At 43.1% G+C, this 26244-nt stretch overlaps 1 protein-coding gene and 1 pseudogene across 2 annotated transcripts in view; one reads left to right on the top strand and one right to left on the bottom strand.

The window, feature by feature from the left end:
- Positions 1 to 26244, bottom strand: part of Chsy1 (chondroitin sulfate synthase 1) — a 64307-nt gene that overhangs the window by 21479 nt on the left and 16584 nt on the right. The gene's annotated exons all lie outside the window — the stretch shown is intronic.
- On the top strand, positions 24621 to 25347 carry Gm18988 (predicted gene, 18988; annotated as a pseudogene).

The following is a 26244-nucleotide window of genomic DNA, read 5'->3' as shown; positions in this document are numbered from 1 at the left end:
ATCCTGCCTCACCTGTAATTGTTAATGTAATGTAATGTCAGACAGCAAATACAAGGTCAAAACCTAGGACATTTATGAGATAGATCAACAAAACACTTTATAGAATCCTAGATTCTAATCCTAAAAAAAATCACTAAGTTTGTTTGTTTGCTATGTGAGATGCTATTGGGATAACTGATAAAATATGAATACGGTCTGTGGATGAGATAATGGAGCAATGTTAATGTCCCAATTTTGTTACTGAACTATTTTTTTATCACTGAGGTATTTAAGGGCAAACCCAAGCACTGTATCTGAAATTGACATGAAGTGCACAAATAAAATAAAAGGCACAAAGAAGCAGCAAAAGCTAACGTGCTAAGAGTACGCCTTTGAGGTACTTAGGTGAAGGGTGGAGAGTGGCCATTTTCTGTTAAACCTAAGTGACTGAAAATTTAAGACATTTACAAAGAAAAGAGTGGTTCAAAGTGACCATCTCAGGAGCGAGAGTCGTGGCTTGGGGGTCAGGAGCCCTTACTGCTCTTGCACAAGGCTCAGGACCCATATTGGGCAGTTCACAGGCCTGTAACTCCAGACTCACGCATATACGTGGTACATATAAGCTCACTCACTCAGACAGACACAGAGACACACACTCACAAGGTACACATACTACCATTTGGAAACATCACTGCAATTAGCTCTATGTAATCTTACCTCCTTTTACCAGCCAGCAAATAATGACCAGACTTCTTAAAGGTTCTTAAACTATGTGAAGAGATTTCCAGAAAGAGAAAGCAGTAAAAGTTTGGTCTACAATCTGTTTTACTATACTTACAGTGCTGACATTTTGTCTTTTGAATCTGTTTTCCTCCTCCTCCTATTCTTTTAAGAATGGAATCAACGTGGTAATATTTTAGTATGCGCTTTGAGGTTTCCTGAACAAAAACCGTTACTATTTCTGTCCCTAATTCACCCTCTTGCTTGCTGTTCTGTGGGCATGACATCAATTTATTATAACCAATAATTTACCGTGCCTTCTAGTCACCAAATGACCACTTCATGCACTGGTGATCAAGAGGAAAAAATTAGTGTATGCAAGTAGAGCCAGTACGGCCATCAGTGGTATAAGGAAGAGCCTGGTCTTCATGTATTTCTCCTTCAATACAAACATAGCTATTATCAATCTGCAAAGACTGCGCAGAGCTTCCAGATGAAGCAGAGAAAACACAGACCCACCAGGTTTTTAAAGCTCCTTTTGAAAGGTTCGGTGCTCAGACCCGGAGGGTGCTGAGATCAAACAGAACAAGCCTAGGGTTTCTATACACTCTCAGCAGCACAGGGTTAATACAAACACACACTTACTTGGCTCTGAGTAGGACTTCCATTTTGAAGATGGTTGATCCATCTCCTGTGTTCTCTGAAGGTATCATTTTCTATTTTAAATACCAATAGCTAGTAACATATTCCTTCCTTCATAGAATGTTTGCACTGATAATTAAGATTTTATTTCAAACCCATGCCTAATTCATATCCTTTCTCTTCCCCTGGTACAGGCTCTGAGATAAGAGGGTTGGTTTCAGAAATGGAACTGAGGTCATACAAGCAGGGATGGTCCCTGTTCCACGTTGTCAAACTAGACAGGCAAGGAAAAACTGAACAGTTTTCAAATCGGTGTGGCTAATTTCCAGACTCTTGTTTGTCAAAAGTCACTTGCTCCACTCAAAGAAGGACCTGAGCCAATGACACCAGGTGGTGGATGCCTGAGACATTCCTAACTACCAGAGCCAAGTCCTCATTCCTTGATTCAGCAACAAGGATGCTAATGACCAACCCTGCTCACGGATATGGCTACTACTGAGCCTGGTTCCTATGAAGATGTTTTGTAAAGATGCAAACTGTGAGCCATGGGGCTAGAACCCAAGTAGAAGCAGTGGTCCCACAAGAATGAGATGGCTACAGAAAGAAAACTGATTTCATCAGCTGTGAGAAAGCATGCTATTTCCTGGGTCTCATCCCACACAAAACTACTACTTACAGCAGAGAGCAATGAGTAACTATTCATGGTTTGGGGGCATAGCCTAAAGCAGTGTTCCAGTAAGGACACAAGTCTTGTCTTCCCAAACTTCCTCCTATAAATACACATAAGTATGTGTGTGTTGCTCACTGTATGTGTAAATGAATGGTGCTCACTGTAAACATGTCCTTCCCACGTCCAAACTTCAGGTAGGATTTATAGCTTGGGCATGTCCATTTACTCAGGCCATTGGGCAGACCTGGTTCCAAATCAAAATTTAACTTGAGAGAAAGCAAACCACACCAAGCAGAAAACAGCATGGAAATTGGAAAGCTCCTGAGAAGACATCTGAAACAAATCTGCGTATTTCTCACTAAGATTCTATTCCCGACAATTTTTTTTTATATTACTGCATTTACCATCAAAAAGAAAAAGAAAACTACTTAGTGCTTAACATAGGACTACAAGGCTTTTCCTCCATAGCTAATTTGTGGATACAAAAGTCTAGATAAAAAAGGAGGAGTTGTTCCATATGCCCCCCACCCCCAGGGCAGAAGTAGCTATCGCTGAGTGTTCTGCCACTCGGCCGACTCCAGCTCATTTTAATGACTGGTTGGGTTGCCAGACGACAGCGTTGAGGCTGGTTGCCAACAATACTTGCACTTTCATACAGTGTTTCATTTCAGTGTTAGAGGAGCATCCTCTTAAAGCTCAAACACCTTTATCACAGTCTCTGTACATGTAAGCTCATCAAACATTAGGTGCTGTGGGGTTGGAGAGACGGCTCCGCAGTTTAGAGCGCTTCCTGCTCTTGCAGAGAGTCTGAGTTCAGTTCCTAGCACCCATATCCGGCAGCTCACAACCACCTGCAACTTCCGATCTAAAAGGTCCAATACTTGCATCTATGGGCACCTGCACAGATTCTCCAACACACTTAATTTTTAAAATAAATATTTAAAAAAAATAATTGCCAAATATATTAATCATAAAGAGTATCAAAATCTAGTTTGTTTTTTAAAAGGACAAATGTCTGGCATAAGCACTAACTTTTTTTTTTTTTTTTTTTTAAAAAGATTTATTTATTATTTAGTATATGTAAGTACACTGTAGCTGTCTTCAGACACTCCAGAAGAGGTAGTCAGATCTCGTTACGGATGGTTGTGAGCCACCATGTGGTTGCTGGGATTTGAACTCCGGACCTTCGGAAGAGCAGTTGGGTGCTCTTAACTGCTGAGCCATCTCACCAGCCCAGCACTAACTTTTAAAAAAATCCTCAAAAAATTATTATCAATACAGAAATTATATTGTTTTGCTTTGTTTTTTGAAATTTATACACTTAAACTGAAGGCTACATTTACACACATAACAGGTATTTTCTAGGGCCAAGTAACTAAAATTAAAAACCTGTTTTAAGGGGTCAGTGGTAGAGTGCATCTTGGTATGGATGAGGCCCTGGCTTGCTTCATCTCTAGCACCAGACAGACAGCTAATGCTAAGATGTATTTAGGCTTCTTTCAAGATCTACCTGAGCCTTAGCCCTGAAGTAAAGAACCCCAAGATGGGGTCCAAGGTTGGAGAAGACAGTCTCAAGAGCCCAGCAGGGGTCTCAGATGCCAGTGAAAGGCTTCTGTAGGTACTGGGACTGGCCGTGGAATGAGCTATCAGAGCCACCAGCACAGAAGTGAGGGCCTAGGGAGCATGGTGGTAATGTGGAGGCAACAGGAGACTGTTCTCACACAGGATGAGATAAATAAATATATCCTAGAATAACAGGTCCTCAACTGGCAAAGGAAGGAGCTCCCGATATGGAAAGAGATAATTAGATCCCTTAGAGTTGAAATGAGTTTGGGGTAACAGCATGAACCAACAGACAATCATAGATCTACTTAAATGTGTTAAGAACTCGGTTTTCTCTGGTTGAGTCCACTAAACATAGCGATGAACAGCAATACCTCAAAAACAATGAACATACCTAAAGCCTACACCTTAGTTTCTGTATGTTTTCTGCTGTACACGGAACAAGGGTCTCGGCTGTAGGACTAGGGAACAAGAAATATCTTGGGAACAGCTTATTACAGAAGAAAGCAAGAAGCTGCTCAAGAATGATAAAAGCCATCTTAAAGACAGAGCTAGCCAGGAAGCACTACAAATGCGCCAGGATTTCAATAGGAAGACAGAGCAAAAGGAAGACCGCGTAACCTATTAAGCAACAGGAACCCAAGAATCTACAGGTACAACCCAGGGGAACAGATGGAAACAGGAGCACCTTTACTTACAACTAATACCAGGAGAGGGCTGGCTGGGGTCCAGGGCCACTTAGCCAGCACCACAGTTTTGCCCAGCACTGATGAGTGTAAGGCCTGAAGTGGACAGGGTACTTACAGAGACTGGGGAGCTGGCCACAAAGATGCTCACTGGTTTACATTAACTTTATTTAAGCAGAGTAACTCTGTAATGGAGAGTGTGGCCAGAACCACACACAGAGCTCAAGGCAGTGCCACTTCTACAGTTCTTCCACCCACATGACAGTGTGGACCTACTCATAGGAAATACACACAAACTGACTGATCCTCTGCTCTGTGACTTCTAAGAGTGTCAGTCCTAAAAGTCAGCCTGAGAACCTATTTCAGATGGGACATGAGAAAAGACATAACACTCAGGGCATTTAAAATTTCATTCATTTTAAGAAAATGAAGACTTACAGATTTTAAAGTAGTTAAAAAAAAAAAGTACCTACATGTGAGCCATGAGGTCTTTTCTATTTTAAAGAAAAAGGGTTAAGTACTGATGTTTCTGAGACTGGGAATTATACAAATTTGATGTTTCATAGGGAGAAATTACTAAACCAAACCAACTGGTACAAGTGAGGCGCTATGTAAGAGTAAGACATGGCTGAGTCACAGAGAGGAGGGAAAAGTGGTAAGGGACTGTGTACTTCCTGTGTTGAGTTTCCAGGGTAGGTCACAGCCATGGCTGAGACTGCTTCAAGGGTCTAGTGCCAACTGCTACACACACAATAATACTCACTAGTTAGTGTGTGTGGTGTGGGGGCAAAAGGGTGTAATAGCATCAACATTAAAAACCAGTGTGTGTGCACACACACATACATACACATACACACACACACACACAGAGTACTAACTCTCTAGAATAACACCAATTTAACCTTGGTACAAGATCTGACTACTATTTAAACTAGTTTGAGGTCAGCCAGTACCTTTTATTGGTGAGGATGTTTTTATATTACTTGGACCCAGGAAGTGAGTGAGGCATTACAGTCCTCATAGTCTCAGGATTTTACATACAAAGTAATTCTGCAGCAGGAAACAGTAACTAAGGGTTCTATTTCACCTCCAGGACCAACCTTTTAAGACTGTACCCATCCATGATTAGAAACCCTGCCTTAATGTTAAGTAACACAGACAACCTGAAGATGTGGCGGTGTCAGGGTGGATAGGAGTATGACTGCTTTCCACCTCAAGTCCCACTTCCTTCAGTTCTAGATTCTCTGATTCAACAAAAACTATAGCCCTGTTGTGATACAGAAACAAGGACCGGCGTGCTGAGGGTGAGAGCTGGAGCTCCGCTGTAAAGAAGAGGCTCACTAGAGTGGAGCCCACTGTAGAGAAGAGGTCACTAGAGTGGAGCTCCGCTGTAGAGAAGAGGCTCACTAGAGTGGAGCTCCTCTGTAGAGAAGAGGCTCACTAGAGTAGAGCCCACTGTAGAGAAGAGCCTCACTAGAGTGGAGCCCCTCTGTAGAGAAGAGGCTCACTAGAGTGGAGCCCACTGTAGAGAAGAGGCTCACTAGAGTGGAGCCCCTCTGTAGAGAAGAGGCTCACTAGAGTGGAGCCCCTCTGTAGAGAAGAGGCTCACTAGAGTGGAGCCCACTGTAGAGAAGAGCCTCACTAGAGTGGAGCTCCTCTGTAGAGAAGAGGCTCACTAGAGTGGAGCCTACTGTAGAGAAGAGCCTCACTAGAGTGGAGCTCCTCTGTAGAGAAGAGCCTCACTAGAGTGGAGCTCCGCTGTAGAGAAGAGGCTCACTAGAGTAGAGCCCACTGTAGAGAAGAGGCTCACTAGAGTGGAGCCCCTCTGTAGAGAAGAGGCCACTAGAGTGGAGCCCCTCTGTAGAGAAGAGGCTCACTAGAGTGGAGCTCCTCTGTAGAGAAGAGGCTCACTAGAGTGGAGCCCACTGTAGAGAAGAGCCTCACTAGAGTGGAGCTCCTCTGTAGAGAAGAGGCCACTAGAGTGGAGCCCCTCTGTAGAGAAGAGGCTCACTAGAGTGGAGCTCCGCTGTAGAGAAGAGGCTCACTAGAGTGGAGCTCCTCTGTAGAGAAGAGGCCACTAGAGTGGAGCCCCTCTGTAGAGAAGAGCCTCACTAGAGTGGAGCTCCTCTGTAGAGAAGAGGCTCACTAGAGTGGAGCTCCTCTGTAGAGAAGAGGCTCACTAGAGTGGAGCTCCTCTGTAAAGAAGAGGCCACTAGAATGGAGCCCCTCTGTAGAGAAGAGGCCACTAGAGTGGAGCCCCTATGTAGAGAAGAGCCTCACTAGAGTGGAGCTCCTCTGTAGAGAAGAGGCTCAGTAGAGTGGAGCTCCTCTGTAGAGAAGAGGCTCTCTAGAGTGGAGCCCCTCTGTAGAGAAGAGGCTCACTAGAGTGGAGCCCCTCTGTAGAGAAGAGGCTCACTAGAGTGGAGCCCCTCTGTAGAGAAGAGGCTCACTAGAGTGGAGCTCCTCTGTAGAGAAGAGGCTCTCTAGAGTGGAGCCCCTCTGTAGAGAAGAGGCTCACTAGAGTGGAGCCCCTCTGTAGAGAAGAGGCTCACTAGAGTGGAGCCCCTCTGTAGAGAAGAGGCTCACTAGAGTGGAGCTCCTCTGTAGAGAAGAGGCTCAGTAGAGTGGAGCTCCTCTGTAGAGAAGAGGCTCTCTAGAGTGGAGCCCCTCTGTAGAGAAGAGGCTCACTAGAGTGGAGCCCCTCTGTAGAGAAGAGGCTCACTAGAGTGGAGCCCCTCTGTAGAGAAGAGGCTCTCTAGAGTGGAGCCCCTCTGTAGAGAAGAGGCTCACTAGAGTGGAGCCCCTCTGTAGAGAAGAGGCTCACTAGAGTGGAGCCCCTCTGTAGAGAAGAGGCTCACTAGAGGGAGGGCCCACACAGACACAGAGGAGGAGAATAGAGAGCTGCAGTTTCAGAGCAGAAATGAACTACAGAGCAATCTCAGAAAGGTGAAGCAGCTTTGAACCAGCTATATCCCCATCTGAAGTGTGGAATGTGCCGCTCAGTAAGTGTCTCTCAGAAGTGGAATCCAAAGGCTTGCCCATTTTATACGTTTGTTATTTGTCAGTTATTAGACAAATCAATCATCAAACTGTAGGCAAGTACCAGACACAAATAACTTCCAGGAAGAACTGCTTGCTTACTTTGTGGCTCCAGAGGCTTCAATCCATGGTTTCTTACACAGAATATGGCAACAGGAGCCTCAGGAGAAGAGGAAAAGCGTATGGCCAATCAGGAAGCAGAGAAAAGGATTGTGGGACAGCTGCCTCTGGGAAGGCACTGTGCACATTCAAGGCAGGCCTTTCCCCCAGTGACTTCCCATGAGTCAGCCCTCTCCTGTGGACTCGGGTGTGCTTTACTCATGCTAGGCATGCCTCAATCACTCAACTATCACAAAGACCAAATGACTGGAAACTGAGGCAGGGTATAGATGTGAGACTGATGCATATCAGATACAGTCTTTAAGAATATGTGATTAAATTTTTAAGAAGGGGATAATATAATTGACAATTTCAGCAGGCACTAATTGTCACCTAAAATGTCAAATTATGAAATATACTAAACTGGATGTGATGACACATGCCTATAGTTCCAGAGCTTGGAAGATAAAGGTAGGAAGATGAAAGATGAGAATATCCTGGACTGCTCAAAGAACAAAGGCAGAGCTGGCTAGATGGCTCAGCAAATAAAGACACCCACTGTCAAGCCTGGTACCACCCGAGTTTGATCCCTTAGACCCATTTGGTATAAGGAGATAACTGACTCCTACAGTTCTTTGGTTTCCACGTGTCATGGCACTTACATAAGTACGTACAAACGTGCACACACATGCACACGCACAGACACACACAGACACAGAGACAGACACACACACACACACCCACCCAGACACACACACACACACACACACACACACACCCCATTAAGTAGTGGAATAGAAACACTATTGAGAATATGAGGCAAAGTGATACCAGAATTCTTCACATAGAGAATTAACCTGGCACAAGTACCTTAGAGAAAAACACAGCTACTTCTTATAAAATTACATACCTCCCCTGTAACCTAGTAATTCTACTTCTAGATATTTACTCTTGATCTTATTTCTATAGGAAGTCCAGGAGTAGCAATTTAATTTCCTTTGTGCCAGCCCATGTGATCAGGCCTCATCACCTATAATGCAGGCACTAAGAAGCCAGCACTGAAATGTGCCAGCAGTCATCAGGTGCACCGCCCTCCTGCCTCCCAACTGCCAACCTCAGCTTCACCACACATCTGCTAGAGATGCATCAACCTCACATCACTGGGCATGGCCCATTTCACCCATCTGCCAACCCTGCCTGAAGTATACTGACCAACTGCTAACCAGGACCTGTGCAAAACAAAATCAGAGAGACTTACTTTATTACAGTGGGAGGCAATGATTAAGATATGTGTTACTCTCACTTAAGTCCTTCATGCTTTCATCTGCCATCTTAAAGAAAATACAATTGAGTACAATCTCTGTAATGTGTCTGTTCACCCTGGCAACTGAATGCTGTGTGTCAATACCGAGAAATACCAAGTCAGACTAAGTTACAGAGCTTAAAATCCTATGAGGTCTTCTACCTAGTATACTATCAATATGAGCTTACAATGTTAGGAAGAGCATGCTTATATTTAAAAGGCTCTATGAAAAGGAAACTGAAGAGTTAAACACACAGAATTCTATAGGAATTAAATAATTCTTTCACCTGGCTGTCTTGGTCACAGTATCTCCCTTAATCTTAAAGAACAAACCCTAATTTTGAATTTGATATTCAAAGTGAATTTTGAATTATAGATTTATAGCATTATTTCATGCTTCTGACTTAATGTCATTTGATTTTTAGTGTCTTAATTACATTTATGTAGTGTATGTGCAGCATGTGTGTGTAAATCAGACAACTTTTGGGAATCGGTTCTGTACGTCCACCATTCGGGTCTCAAGACTGAACTCGGACCATCAGGTTTGGCAGCAAGTGCTTCTGCCCTCTGAGCCTGGGGTCTGTTTCTTGATAGAGGGTCTCATGCAGCCCAGGCTGCTCTCAAACTCCCTATGTAGGCAAGGATGAGTTTGAATTCCCTCCACTCCTGCCTCCAGGTCCAGAATGCTGGATTTCAGGAATTCACCATTGTATCTGGTTATGTGTTGCTATGGAGACTTCTTCCATGCTAGCCGAGCTCTCTAAGTGAACTACACCCCCAGCCTCTTTTTGATTTTGAAATCTTTTCCTTTTCCCTTGCACGTGACCTTGAACGTGGTCACACTATATATGATTACCACTGCATGCATAGCCTGATGTGCTCTCCATGAGGCTGCGTGACGGTCACTGTGTGCGTGGATGAGCCCCACCCACCCTACTCTGGTTTCCTACAGCATCCTGCTCCCTCCTAACTCCATCTGTACTCCTAAGACACACGAGTGTGCACACCTTTCTCTGTGGAACAAGCTCTTACTCACCTGTGATCTCCTGTGGCTGCCTAAATTACAAGAATGCTTTTTTACTTGCACATTGTATTTTATGACACAAAATATTCTAAAAATACCCATTTTCTGCAAAGGTGTATTTCCTATACCACTTTTGTGATGAAGGGAATGTCTGGAGGTGAGGCATAAAAGCAGTACTTGCTGAGGGAAACGAACAAATCAAATCAAGTGGGCAGATGCTGTACTCAAGGCTCTGATATTCAACTGACTGCCATTTAGCCAACCTTCACTTAACTTCCCAGGGAAGTGCCCATGCTACCTGAGCTTGCTGGGTCCTCCTCAGCCTCTGATGCCTCTCTGCAGCCTGGGAGAAGTGCCACTCACATGCTCATGGGTCCTGCTCTTTTGTCTTCCTGGAGCATAACAGACACAAGCAGATACCCTGTCTGTTGTTCACCCTGCCCCGAGGTGTAGTCAGAGCAGATAGAAGAATTACTGACTGCTGATTTTTCAAAATAAGTGCATGTTCCTAAAAGAAACAAACAACCTTTTGAAAGCTATATATTTCTGTGAGTGTATGAATCACAGAAATTATCTGTCTTTGATAAATTTCTTAATAGCAAGAATATATACATCTACTCAGTCCAGCATTCTGGCTAACAGTGCCCCTATCACAAGAAGGCATTTAATAATGATCCTCTAAGCAACAAATGAACGAACAATTCACATACTATTCCAAACCCTCTTCAGCTTGCTAACAAACATCTAAGTATAAAGCATGGAGTACTATCATCTAAGCTGTTTAGACTTGTCTTTAATTATTTTACACATCCATTAATGTTGTATTCTATTAAAATTCCACATGCCCTTAGGCACATGAACCACTATAAAAAGAATGGGGCCAGGGGGATTAAACAAAACTTCAAAACACATCAGTTGAATAATTTTCTGTATCCTCATTATACTCAGGCATAAACCTGTCCACAATTAGTATTATTAAGACACAAAAGTGGGAAGTGCCACGCGTCTAAATTACCAACAGCAAGAAACATGATATCAGATTAAAAAACAGTCCAGCCTGAATTAAACAGAAATAATATTTAAAAGAAAAAATTGCACAACTCTTAGCCTGGCCTCTATTCCCAGCACTGAGGAGATGGCTGCTGGCCATCGCAGCTCTGTAATGAGCAGACTTTACACTCAAGGCAAGTGGAGCTATGCGAGCACTGTGCTCCACGGGGTGCAGCTGTTTCTCATGGGGATTCAGGCAACAATTCCAAACCACTAATCAGAATACTAGTAGATGATGTCAGGTGGAAAAAGCAGGCTTCCGCTGGGGTGGGAAGGTGGCAATTAAGCTACAATCATCTATGGAGTAGAGATTAGAGCTTGGGACAACAGTATTGACTTATGCTTTCCTCAATGTAAACCCAGATGGTCACAGATAGAAATGTTTACAGCTATGCATGTACACATGGCTTAGCATTCACACACATCCTCACTCTAGCATCTGAGGGGGCCTAGGCTCCCTAATACAAGCTCTTACATTCTAACTGTGTCACCCAACAGAAGGAGCCTGGGCTCCCTGAGACACTGAAGATTCTAAACAGGATAAAAAGTGTTGGAAAGAGGCAAGAGCATCTTCTAGTGCCTGAAAGTGAGAAAGGCAAAACATGCTCAACTGGAAAAACTCTCAAAGGCAAAATGACAGCAATTTATTTCAGTGGAAAGTACAGTAGTACCATGATATACATGCACACTCCTGGATGGAGAGAACAGAGTGATGCTCTGCACTGAAGCAATGTGGCTAGGCCTAGTGGCTCATGACTGTAAACACAGTGCTTGGGAGGCCAAGGCACAAGAATTACCATGCAGCTCAGGACAGCCTGGGCTAGACAGTGAATTCCAGGTCAGCCCAAGCTACAAAACAAGAGTCCCTGTCAAAAACACAAGACAAAACACACCATTCCACAGAGTTCTAAAATATGTCAGTATCTCAGCCTCAAAGAGGCTGGATAATAAGCCCTGCTTTTCAGGATACAGTGACTCCCTTTTTCCAAGGGCTTGGGAGAAATCAGGAGTGAGGTGACTTTGTAATAAAGAGGCCTGCCACAGCACAAAGCCAAGTCAGAGTTAATGGTGACAATGGAGCTGGCAGGTGAGGAAAACAGCTTTCTGTCTCTCTGGTCTCCTCAAACACTGCTAATCCCAGTCTATGAGGAAACCATCAGAAAAGTCCCGGATGAGGAAATGTTACTCAATAGTTGACTGTCAAGGTCATCAAAAACAAGGAAGCCTAAGACACTTTGACAAGCAAGAGGAACCAAATGAGACGCATGAGAAAACAGACGGTACACACACTACAGGTGGATCCTGGGCTCTATGCCAAGGCCAGGAGAGGGAAGACCCCTCTCCACACCATGTCATAGTGGCACAACTTTGTGATGCCAGCCCTTGGAAGACTGAGGCAACCAGAGTCTTGTGGGGTTGAGGCCAGCTTGGGCTATTTAGGAAATCTGTCTCAAAACAAACAAACAAACAAACCCAAAAAAGCCCTAAATGACTCTGATACATGCTTACCTCTGAGGATACAGTGGCTCTGGTTTTCAATACAGGGCATGGGGAGACCCTGATACAAGATGATGCTGAACCTGCTGGTCTGGGGACTATACTGTAATATCCTCTGCATTAGACAAACCAGGCAGGAAGAAGGGCAGTGCTCACTGTGTCGGGCACTTCACACAACACACTTGTGAGGTCCTGTTATTAGAGATGGTGACCTTAGCAAGAGCAGCCCTTGGCCCATAGCTCCATGATGGGTGATGGAGCCTCTCTGTTCTTGCATTCCTGAAGGCTTCTCTTTTGGGTAATATACCACTTCTGCATCTTAAGACTGCCATAACAGCCAGCCTGTGATGGTGCGTGCCCTTAATCCTAGTACTTGGGAGGGTGAGACAGGTGGATCTCTCTGAGTTCGAGGCTAGCCTGGTCCACAAAGTGATTGCAAGCCAGACAAAGCTACATAGAGAGAGCCTGTCATTAAAAGACTGCTTTCACACATCACCACAGACTTGCTGGCTTAAAAACAAAACAGAAATACCGAGCTGGGGAGATGATTCAATGAGTAAAATAGTTGCTGAGCAAGCATGAGGACCTGAGCCTGGGTCCCCAGGCCCCACATAAAAAGCAAGTTGTTTGAGTGTGCTTCTGTAACCCCAGTGCTTAGGGGAAGGAGTGGGAGACAGGCAGCTAAATATCTGTGGCTTGCAGGTCAGTTTGTCTATATAAATTCAAGAGCTCAGAATTCAGTGAGGCCCTGTCAAAAACACAAAAACAAACAAACAAACAAAGGTAGAGAACAACTGAAGAAGCCCCAAAGTCAACCTCTGGCTTTCAGGCATCAACATGCGAGTATATCACACACAGGAACACTTGTACACAGACTCTCAGAGACACAGAGGCAGAGAGATATGGGTCGGGGGAAGATTCTCCCACCTTTCTGAGTGCAAGAAAGGTGGCACTCAGAGATATGTGGTGGGGCCATGCTCTCTCCAGGGGCCTACTGGCTTGTACCGGCTTCTGATGGCTGCACCATTCCCACAGGTGCTGTTCTCACACGGCCTTCCTGTTTGTGTAGCTCAGGTTTCTCTTGTGTAGTGCCCACCCGGACAATCCAGGGCTGTGTCCTCACCTCAAGTTCCTCAGTTTAATAAAGGAATCTGCAAAACCAACTTTTCAAATGAGGTGACATTTACTAAGACTGGCTATCTCTGGGTGGATGCTATTCAACTGACTACACATACTGTAAAGTCAAAATGATATTCAATGGATTTCTCCTAAAAATTACAGAAAAGGACGATATTATCAGCATGAAAAAGACAGACTAGGTTTTTATTGACAGACTTTTCTATGATTAACACTAAATGTCAAACAAACTCTGCTGTGACATTGGAACAGTGTCCCCTCTCTGAGTTACTGCAATAACTGGTGAGCTCCTGCAACAAGGATCAAGGAGGAGGCAGGGACCCTCACAGAGCCCTCATAGACGTGAGCATCACAACTCTTGAAGCAGCTGCTCCAGGATGCGGAGAACGAGCTGAGAAGCTGGGCTGGAGGCCAAACAGCCCGTGTGTTTTCATGCTGCCACCAACTCTGGAAGCCCATCACAAGAGACTGCTGACTGACAGAGGCCCACAAGGTCTCATCACTAAACATTAGCTTAAATCTGAGCATTCTAAAAGCCAAACAAAAGATGGAAGATTAAAATTACCCCTTCATCTAAAACTCTTGGCAACATAACTTTATTGATGACTGCCAAATGAATACTGGGCAGTTACAATGAGAAAGATTTGAAGTACATAGGAAAGAACATGATCATTATAAAGAGTAGAACAGTGCAATGTGACTTCTCTGCTAACATCAGTGAGATGGCCCAGTGGATAATGTCCTTGCTGCCAAGGCTAATGATACTAGTTTGATCCCTGGGACTAATATAGTGGAGAGAACCAACTCCTGGTAGTTGTCCTCATGTCTACATGTATATTGTAGCATGCACACATACATACAATAACTAACTAGATAAATGTAACTTAAAATTGAAAGAAATAAAAGCTTTACTACAAAGGCTTAACTGAACCAATTTCATTTTTGTTGCTTCTGCAATGTCACAGTGACTTCTGCTTTGCTGGTTGGGGAGGTTGGGGGGCACCCTCAGCGATTGGGGGTTTGTGGAGGGGAAACCGGGGCGTAGATAACATTTGAAATGTAAATAAATACAATTACCAACAAAAGAAAGAAAGGGGGAAAAAGTCCTATTGATCCCCTGCCACTGTCACCAAGTGACTTCAGCAATCTGTTGGTCAGCAAGCCGTAGCCTATCTGGGCACATCTGGTACATCCCAAAGGCAGAGTCTTGGGTTTACATTCGCTGGTTTGAGACTGGCAGTGCTGCACACTCAATGCCAGGGTACCTGCAGGGTACTTGCATCTTTTTTTAAGGGAATGGATCCCTGGATATGGTGGACACGTACGATGCTGACGCCTAGTGTGATGATTGCACTAGAGTGCAATCTTGCCAGGCCTGAGGGCAACTAGGGCACAGACAGCTGGAGATTAGCACAGAGCTGTGTGGTTTTACTTAGAATGCCCCTCCCAAAGACAGGACCTTAGTGTTTTACCTGGCTCATCTTGAACTTGTGATTGTCCTGCCTCTTAGTAGCTAGCATAGGTGTATGTCACCATGCCTAACTCATCTGAAATTTGATGTTCAAGTATAATATTTTACATGTTTGTTTATTTCATTTTATGTGTGTAGGTGTTTCCTTTTATATGTTTGTGCACCACACTCAAGCCTGGTGCCCGTGGAGGTCAGGAAAGGGCATTCTATTCCCTGATCTGCAGGTACAGGTAGATATGAGCCACTATAATCATGACTTAGTCATATAGTCTTGTTTATTTTTTTAAAAACAAGGGACTCCTCCCATGCACTGCATCTCCAAAAACTTCCTGCAGGTCTTGTAAGCCTCCCTCTTATGCCACCTCATGTCTGCTTCTTCTGAGTCTCTTGCTTTCTAGCTTTTACACAGAGAAGTTGACAGACAAGAACTGCAAGGCTGTACCGCCACAGTCTCCATGTTCAGGGCAGACAGGCACACTGTTTTTGCATCATTTAAAAAGCTAAGCATATTTGTATTACCTAGATATGCTCATTTCCATAGGCACTGTACTCTAATTGAGCAAGCAGAAACCTGAATTATTAAAATACCCATTATAAATATCTACCAACAAGCCTTCTACTGCTTTCAATTGCATCGGTATAAGTAAAACTAAGCCTTCATCTAGAGAGGGAACACGGGACCTTATGCTTGTCTGGTAAGTGCTCTATCACTGAGCTAAGTCCTCAACCTCCAATTCTTGTGTTTTGGGGGTTTTGTTTATTTTTTGTTTTTGGCTTAGGAAATAAATGTCCAGCATCAAAGAAATAAATCTGCACAGATTACTTTACCCCTAGGTAGTAGAGTCCAGCAGGGTTGCCTTCCCTGAATCCTGGTGTCAGCAGGGGATTAGCATTTAATTGCTCTGTGAATGCTGAAAGAATCTTGCTACCCAGGAAAAGGGTTGGCTGTAATGGTCCCATTACACATTTTTTTACAGTCATGACATGGCACATTATAATCTTGCTCAATGATAAGCTCTTTATGGAGCTAGAAGTCTGCAGCCTCTAGAACAAAGACCTCTTCTGTCTTCAAGTTCCTAGAAGTCAGTAAGCTACAATTCACATCCTGTATAATATCCACTCAGAGAATCCAGCTCTGTATTGCTTTGCCCAGTTTCCCAGAGCACAGAACAGTCTACAGGACACAACAACCACAACAAAAGCCCTTCATTTTCTGTTGGAAGGCTCTGTGTTCTAACTGCCCCCACCCCACTTTTGCAGTCAGATTCATGTAGCAGTCTAGGCTGTCCTCAAACTTACTATGTAGCTAAGGATGACCTTAAACTCCAACACTCCTGGCTCTACCTTTTTTAAAATTTGCAATAATTTTAGAGGGACTGGTGAGATGGTTCAGTAAATTAGCCACTTGCCACCAAGTCTGACTGCCTGGGTTCAGTATCTGGGACACATGGTAGAAGGAGAGAGCCAAGTTCACGGATTATCCTCTGACCTCTACAGACACCATAGCTGGCACACATAGGCAGGCAGACACCGAAACGTAATACAAAATGTTCTGAAACCATTTCCAATAACAGAACTGTAAATGCTGAGACTAGCACCTCCTGCCCTGTTTCCTCCTACTTAACTATGACACAGGAGCTAAAATGAGGAAATTAACATTTGTAAACAACTAGTCCTTGAGCAGTTGACTCTGCCACAACCCACCAAGCTTGCTCTTCCATGCCCCTTTCTCTTCCAACCCAGAGGCCCACATTGAGTGAAGTCTTCATGTCTCAAGACCTTGACACAGGAAGAAACACTGAGGAATTTCTGTACCTTAGACTCTAGTTTAGTCTTGCCTGGTGTGGAGTTAGAGATTTAACATAGGAAGGTGAGATGTCTTCCTCACGCTCCATCCCATTGGAGAGAATTTAACAAACATGTTACCCCCTGAGACCCTACTGGTGGATGCTGACTCACAGTAAGTTTCACTTTGTAACTGCTGAAACATGGAACCAGTCCATAAACAAGCTTTAAATTACTTAGCAGCTAGTCTGAAAAACGGAGAGATTCCTAGCTACACTGAGTAAACACTTAGTTTTTACTTTGTGGTGATCCGTGCCTGCAAGAGCAGCCCTCAGAAAGCAGAGGTGGAACTGGGAATTTAAGGCCAGCCTGGCTAGTGGAACCAAGAAAGAAAACCAATCCTGTCAAACCTTTGTGTTTGTCATCTCCCGAGACTGCTGTTCACACTGTCACTCACAGTGACAGTGCTGTCCTTCAATCCCACTCATTTGTATTTGGTCATATAATTCCTGAGTGTTAACATGACTCAGAGAAGAAAGGTATGTAAATAGTATTAACCTTATAAAGCACAGCCCAGAGGGAGCATTTGGCACCCAGTCTGGCTTCCCCCACCCCAAATACAGTCTCTACTCACTGGAAAAACCAAAGGCAATCTCTCTTTCTGCTACCCAGGACAAGTGGAAAGGTAGACTAACAGTGCTAAGTTCTACATGGTTCCGGAACACCACTACCTCCTAAGAAACGTTCTCTGAATCTAAATGAATGACAACTCCTGAAAGTTTAGTGGGTAAAGAATTGTCAGAGAAGGCTGTACTATACAGTAGACAGGGAATTTCCACCCACTGAGATACCATGTCTAGGTTTGGAGTGGCACCTGCTCCTTTCAAGTTATTCAAGCAAATCTCACGTAAAGTCCACTTTTGATAAAATCCTGCCTGGTATGAGATCTACATACAACCCCAGTACTTGAAATATATATACATATACAGCATTCTGATTATATATACATATATATACATATACAGCATTCTGATTATATATATACATATATACATATATACATAGACAACATTCTGATTATATATACATATATACACATACAGCATTCTGATTATATATATACATATATACATAGACAACATTCTGATTATATATATACACATATGTAGCATTCTGATTATATATATACATATATACATATACAACATTCTGATTAAACAAACATTCCTGTTGCACAAGGTTGAGACATACCAACTTACAACACTCTTCTAAACCTTAAGCAATTTTACCCGATTTCCCTAATCCCGTCAGCACTGCCTTTGCCACCGTTCACTGTCAAGTTCATTCTTGCCTTTGTTTCCTCATTTGCTGTGCTAAAGACACCAGATTAAGTACCAATAAAGATGATTAAATATCAGAACTACAAACTTTAATTTATTGTTGCCTCTTAAAATTGGGAAGATATCATAGTTACTTTGAAGCAACCTAAAAATATGCTTGCTTAGCTTGTACAACCACTCTGGAAATAGGTCTGGCGGTTCCTCAGAAAATTGGACATTGTACTACCAGAAGATCCAGCAATACCTCTCCTGGGCATATACCCAGAAGATGTTCCAACTAGTAATAAGGACACATGCTCCACTATGTTCATAGTAGCCTTATTTATAATAGCCAGAAGCTGGAAATAACCTTTATCAAAAAAATGGATACAGAAAATGTGGTACATTTACATTTATACAATGGAGTACTACTCAGCTATTAAAAACAATGAATTTATGAAATTCTTAGGCAAATGGATGGATCTGGAGGATATCATCCTGAGTGAGGTAACCCAATCACAAAAGAATTCACTTGATATGCACTCACTGATAAGTGGATATTAGCCCAGAAACTTAGAATACCCAAGATACAATTTGTAAAACACAAGAAAATCAAGAAGAAGGAAGGCCAAAGTGTGGATACTTCATTCCTCCTTAGAATAGGGAACAAAATACCCATGGAAGGAGTTATAGAGACAAAGTTTGGAGCTGAGACAAAAGGATGGACCATCCAGAGACTGCCCTACCCAGGGATCCATCCCATAATCAGCTACCAAACACAGACACTATTGCATATGTCAGCAAGATTTTGCTGAAAGGACCCTGATATAGCTGTCTCTTGTGAGGCTATGCCAGTGCCTGGTAAATACAGAAGTGGATGCTCACAGTCATCAATAGGATGGAACACAGGGCCCCCAATGGAGGAGCTAGAGAAAGTACCCAAGGAGCTGAAGGGGTCTGCAACCCTATAGGTGGAACAACAATATGAACTAACCAGTACCCCCAGAGCTCGTGTCTCTAACTGCATATGTAGCAGAAGATAGCCTAGTTGGCCATCACTGGGAAGAGAGGCTCCTTGGTCTTGCAAACTTTATATGTCCCAGTACAGGGGAACGCCAGGACCAAGAAGTGGGAGTGAGTGGGTAGGGGAACAGGGCGGCAGGGAAGGTACAGGGGACTTTCGGGATAGCATTTAAAATGTAAATGAAGAAAATAATAAAAAATTGAAAAAAGAAAAAAAAGTGCTTGCTTAACACTACATATACTACTATTAGAATGTTCTAGAACTCTAATTATCTTTAGAGAAAACAGAGACTCAGGCTGCCAAAGCCTTTTATACTGCATCTCTAATTCATATTGCTCCTCTAGCTGCTGCTGGGCTCTCCCTTGCTCTCCTGTGCACATCACAGTGTTCTGTCCTGGCTACTGCCAATCTGTCAAGTGGACATTGAAGATCTTTTCTGTATAAACAGCTCATTCTGATGTTGATAAGAAGTTCTTAGAATTCAGGACTCTCCTTATCCCTATTATTTCAAAATGACTTTACACTCCACTTTGAATACTTATATATTAAAATGTAGGTGATATATCCTGCTGGACAAATTAGGGTGATAACATCTGCTATCTCAATTTTTTAACTACACAGGAAATACTGTATTTCAAGATTAAAATAAAGAGAACATGTCTATCCTACCTCCTGTCAGTGTGCTAAAGAAACCTTCTGTGTCAACTATACATAACAAGCTTAATAGGTAAAATGACAACCTTCCGATAATAAAAAAGTGACTAAGAAATAAACTCTAGAATACCTTCAGCACAGGCCTATCAGACTCACAAACTGTAGACATGTGCCAGTCTGCCTTTCTCAACAACATAATCCACCTACACATATGTCAGAGATACTATTGAAGATTTACCTGCACAACAAACTGCAGATCCAAAGCAACTATCAGATCTAAGTGCAAGTCCAAAAAAGGGATTCTAATTCAATGTTGTTTCACCAATTACAGTTAAATACCTGTTTATAAAAGTCAACATCTACACACGGCGAGTTCCCAGGAATGAGTTCTGAATGGCTGTTTTGCAATACTCAAGGATACCCTCACCAGCCTCTCACCTCACAGGAGTAGCTCTTATCCTGCTCTAGTTATGGTAACACACATCATCACAACCCTTGAAACCACCCCACTCTGTCGGCAATTTCTCCCCTTGTTTCATTCTGAGAAAAAAAAAAAAAAAAGAGTAAATAAATTCAGGTTCCAGAAGTTAGGTAACTTGCTGCATGAGACCACACAGCTAAAATGAGAAGCACTGTGATTCAAGTCCAGGCCTATTTGTGACCAAAGTCCTCACCAGCCCAACCTTGCCATGTCTCAACCTCTGTGCCACCCCCGCCTCTCCATCCACCACTTCTCATGCTAATCATTTTGCTGTCTTAAGACCACACACCTTGCTCTCTGTTTGTTTATACTCCAGCCTATTTCTTCTAGAGTATGAGAGAGTAGGGTTGTCTTAGTTTACTTTTCTACTGCTGTGATGAAACCTCACAACCAAGGCAACTTCTAAAAGAAGCATTTTACAGTTTCAGAGGGCTAGAGCCCATGATGGCAGAGCAAAGACATGGCAGAAGGAATAGCAGGGAGATTACATCTTGATCTTCAAGTTCCTTCGAGGCAGAGAGTCTTGAAATCTCCAAGCCTGTCCCCAGTGACACACCTCCTTCAAAAGGCCACACCCCAATCCTTCCCAAACAGTTCTGTAACTGGAGAGGGAACAAGTAATTAAATGTGAGCCTATTAAGGCCATTCTCATGCCAACCACTACAAGGGGCTATGCTTTCTTTATTTCTATGATATAAATAATAACAGGGATGTTTTCAGTACCAGTGTCACCAGAAGTATGTGCTGCTAATGAAAGAGGTACAAATTTTATTTTTGTAATGAACATGTAATAAGTTTTTCCAATTTGTTTGACTTCTTAAAGTATAAAGAGATATTCAGAATAACGTATCTAAGTGAGAAGATACTTTAAGCTATAAACTGGGCATCCAATAAAAGGATGATCTTAGATGGTATCAATGAAACAGAAGAGTAAACAAATCAAAACCATGTCCTCCATAAAAGTTCAAAGAGCACTGGTGAGAATGCCTAGAAGCAGCATTTTCAGGACTCTGAATCTTAACTAAACGAAGTAATCCAGAGAACTCTGTACAAGAGAAACAGAAAAACTATACAAACAGTGGGCTATATGGTCTTGGAACTTACCCTATATCCAACTCATTTTCCAGATCTACTCTAGCCTTGTCTATGACCACAGTCAAAATGATCAGCCTAGAAGTCCTTTAAGAGGTGAGACAGAGGCATGGATTTTCTTCAGAACTGCACTCCAAGACTAAAAGTGGACTAAGCATTTACTGGTCTTGTAGAGGATTGGACTTCAGTTCCTTGTACCTACACTGAGTGGCTCACAACTGCCTATAACCCCAGTTCTTGGTGGATCCAATACCCTCTGCTGGCATCTATGGGAACCTGCATTTGCAGGTCTAGTCAGGGCAGTACTGGAGAGCTTGCCCTGGTAGTGTGGATGCAGGAAAGCTGGTGGGGCTGACTTACTCAGCTACCATCTAGGTAGGTCCCTGATCCAGGGCTTGGAGTTGGCTCACCCTAACATGTACCCATCTAGAAACTGCTGAAACACGTGAAGGGGAGGTCTTGCAGATCCAAAGTTACAGGATCTCCACAGCACAGAGCAACCACAGGATATCTGAGAGAAGTCCCAGTAAAGACCCAGTATTGATAGTGTAGCAGCATACCAGACCAATGACTCACTGCAATGGACATCTGCAAGGAAAGATGTTTAGGCAAAAGAGTATACTGTGTGACACACAGTAACACAATACAGCTTACATGGAGAGATGTTTTCAGGGGTTTTTTTTTGGGGGGGGGGAGCTTGCAAGGGTGGAGAGAAGATACAAAGGGACAGGGAGATGGGTCGGTGCAAACTGATTCACAAAGATTCAATGAAAAGTTTAAAGGGGGGCAGCTGACTGGCACTGGTGGCACATGCCTTTAGTCATAGCACTTGGGAGATAGACCTCAGAGTCTCTGAGTTCAAGGCCAGCCTGGTATATACAGCTCCAGAACAGCTAGGGTTACATGAAAAACAAAAAAAAATCAAACAAACAAAAAAACCAAACACACACAAAATCACTTTTCCAATGCTTCAACACCATGTCTCACAAACCCTTGAGTAATTTGAGGTAACAGTTTTTACTCTACATGAAAGGCACCAGTTCTAACCAGAATTTAAGCTTCTGTGAAACTAAAATCATTTAAAAACATGTGCTTAAAGGCATTTATTAATAAGTCCCAGCAATAATCAAAAAATAAGCTTAGAAATAAATCTGAGTTTTGGCTTTGACAACTATTCCTCATGAGTCATTTTAATTACACAGCTATTACCTGAGGAATTATTTCTACTTCAAGGCAAGTTTTTAAAAAATTACTCCTCTGGCTAGGCTTATAATAGAGCAAAATAAATATCTTCCAAGACTCAAAGCTTAACATAATTATCTTACAGGAAGTTTAAGGATTAATCCTGCCTGACTGTAGAACATGGAATTTCTTAGCGATGGGGGATGGGTGCAGGTATCAGGCAGGCTGATCCAATGGTAAATGGCCCTTGTATGTATTTCTTAAAATACGAATGAAGAAGGGAAATTTTTCAAACAAGCAGAAAAATGCAGGATAAAATCTGTGTGACCCAAAGAAGGAACAATTTCTTAAAATACTAAGAAGTCACTAAGAGCTTTGACTGCTTGCTCTTCCAGATGACACAGGTTCAGTTCCTGCACCCAGATGGCAGCTCCTTTTCTAGGGGACCCAGCCCTCCTCTCTGGCCTCCATGGGCAATGGACATACACACTATGTCCACACACATTATGAACACACAGCCATAAATGAAGGTAAACACCCACTCACATTAATAAAAATAAATAAATAAAAAGCACAATCCATCAAAGAAAGGTTATGCTAGAGTTAGACTCACAACTGGTCAATTTTTAAAAATTCTATAATTCAGTGAAGGCAAAAAGGCAAAGCACACAGTCCAGAAGATACTGTGTTGAGAACAAAGCACTTGAACAAAACTCTTAAGACCAACATCTGAAACATGGGCCAAAACTACAAACAGGCAACTCACAGAAGGGAGGAACCTCTGGCACAAGCAAGGAAGGGCCAGCCAGGAAAATCTAGGAAAACCAGTGTCATCATAAGGCATTTAAAGAACTGCAAAGCAGTAGGGACATTCCTGCCTGCCTGCCCTACATTCCTGGGGAGAGCCGCCTGTGGCTGCTGTTAGGCTCCCGAGGCAGAGGGGAAAACACCACAGAGAGGTGCTTGTTTATCAAGTCATCTGAACCAATAAGAGTATTTACAAACGTCTGAGTGCCCACAATATCAGTCACAGGTATTCTGACCACATCAGATTACTTCCTGATGGGTAAGAAATCACCCCTCAGTCTCTCACGTCCTAGAGCTGTAGACCCCACTCTACACCTACAATTTGGCACTCTCCCTAAATCAAAGTTCTTGCTCTATCTACCTCAAGATACTGACTCTATTCAGTAGCACCTATAAGATATTGATGACTACATCAAGACACAATTATTTTTTTAATTCTCAAGAAAAGCCCTGAGCTGTGTGGGAATGGTAGTCAATGCCTGCATTCTGAGAGTTCCAGGCCAGCATACACCACAGAGTGAGACCCTGACCTCTACCCACACATAAAAGTGTTGGGCATGGTGGTTTACACATGTAACGCCTGCACTGTGGGGGCAGAAGGAGCAGCACTTTTAGGCCAGTCTTAGACAAAGCATTCCAACACATACAAAGCGTTACGTATTTTCACACAGAGAAGAATGTTATGGTCATAACATTTAATTAAGGATGGGGAAATGCAGAGACACTGCTGGCTGTAGTCTACTTAACACAGCATGAAATCCTCAAATGGCTTTTGTGCTGGTTTAAAGAACCATGGCTCCCCTATAGGCCAAGTTTGATTGCTTGGCTGCTAGTTAATGGAACTATTTGGGAAAGACTGGAAAATGTGGCCTTGTTGGAGGAGAAATGGCATTGGGGGTCAGCTATGAGGCTTCAAAAGCTCACGACAGGCCCAGTTTTTCTCTGTCTGCACATTGCCTGTGCAGGATGCTCTCAGCTGCTGCTCCAGAACCATGACTGTGTGCTCCCAGCCTTTTGTCCATGGATTCACCCTCTGAAACTGTCATCAAGAGCCCCATTAAATGCTTTCTTTATAAACTGCTTGGTCATGTTATCTCTTCACAAAAATAGAACAATAACTTAGACAGCTTTCTTCACTGCAAAATTTAATGAGAAAAGAGATCTCCCCTGGCATAGTGAACAACCACCAGATAATGGAGGCAGGCAGAGACAGCAAGGCTCATGGAGATTAAAAGACTCCCTCAGATCATACTTAGAATTTAAAATGTACCTTTGTTAACTTAAAATTTAAAAATTACATGAAGGGAATGAAGCAGGCTCGTGGACCACTAACACCAGAAATTAAGAGGTTTTTGGAACCCGGGCGGTCACGGATAGCCGCTCAGCAGCTGTCATCATGCCACAAAATGAATATATTGAATTGCACCGCAAACGATATGGATACTGTTTGGACTACCATGAGAAAGAAAGAAGGTTGGGAGGCCCATGAGTGTTCAAAGAAGACTGGCCTGAAGGCTGAACTCTATCATAAACACCATACTGAGAAAATACAAATGAAAAAGACTATTAAGATGCATAAAAAGAGAAACACCAAGCAGAAGGATGGTGAGAAGACCCCACAGGGAGCGTCCCTGCCTATCTGCTGGACAGAGAGGGGTAGTAGAGAGCAAAAGTCCTTTCCAACATGATTAAGCAGAAACGAAAAGAAAAGGTGGGAAAATGGGAGGTCCCTCTACCCAAAGTTCATGCCCAAGGAGAAACAGAAGTACTGGAAATTATTTGAACAGGAAAAAGAAAACAGAAGGCACGGAAAAGAATGCTTTGTTGGTGATGGTTTGACAAGAAAACCACCTAAATATGAAACGTTCATTAGGCCAATGGGTCTATGTTTCAAAAGAGCCCATGTCACACACCCTGAGCTGAAAGCTACCTTTTGCCTGCCTATTCTCAGTGTGAAAAAGAATCCATCATCCCCATTATATACAACACTGGGTGTGATCACCAAAGGCCCAGTTACTGAAGTGAACGTGAGCGAGTTGGGCCTTGTCACACAAGGAGGCAAGGTGATTTGGGGAAAGTATGTCCAAGTTACCAACCATCCTAAGAAGGATGGGGTTCATAACTGCAGCCTTGCTGGTTTAACAGTGACGTCATACAGGTCATTCCACTCACTACCTCACTACCGAAGACTGTCAAGAAAACATGACCGCTGGGAGCTCTCTGAACTACCGAGCAGACTTACCCCATGTGCAGTCATCAAGTAGTTATTAGATTGTAAAAGGAAAATAAAACACTGACCAATTTAAAAACAAATTGCATGAAGACCCACTCCTGTACACTTAAAACTGCTGTTTCCCTAAAAATTTAAGCAGAAAAAACAAAGTAATTGTAAGATATTTAAAAGCAAGCTGTAGTTCAGGGCAGGCAAGCAAGGGCAAGAGCATGTTTCTTCCTTTAAGACAGAGCCAAGGGCTCACGCAGGAGGGCAAGCTCTTGCTTTGGGCAAAGGGCCTAGCAGTTCCTCTGCTCTTCACAACCACAAATAGCTGACTAAACTAAACACAACAATCCATTTCATGCTACCATTATTTGATCCTGAAATTACAGGCAAGAGGCATACATGTGCCAATAGAACAGAAAAGCCCAAAATGAACTCATGCTCTCTTATTAAAGAGCAAATACCTGCAAGCAGACTTCCTTAAAGCTTTCATGTGTTCACTCAGACCTGCCTGCTACCTAGTGTGAAAGGGACAACTATATCATAAACTTACAAGTCAAAAGTCAAGGTTTCTCACAATCGTTTCTCTTTGGTGCTAGAGATGCCCTGGGGATGCTAAGCACACGCCATAGCACACGCTGTACCTCTAGGTGCTGCAACCCTGGCTTTTTCTCATCGCTGACCATTTTATAAGTTCAAAACACGTAAGTTTCTGATCTGTGTAGGTCATCTTGACCAGACGAAAGTGGGAGCCTTTGGGAGCTGGAAAACAAGGGAGCAGCCTATGCTCCTGCAGAAGGTC

The sequence above is a fragment of the Mus musculus genome, chromosome 7 (genome assembly GCF_000001635.26).
Source record: "Mus musculus strain C57BL/6J chromosome 7, GRCm38.p6 C57BL/6J".
Taxonomy (NCBI): Eukaryota; Metazoa; Chordata; class Mammalia; order Rodentia; family Muridae; genus Mus; species Mus musculus.
This window is presented reverse-complemented; position numbering and strand designations above follow the sequence as displayed.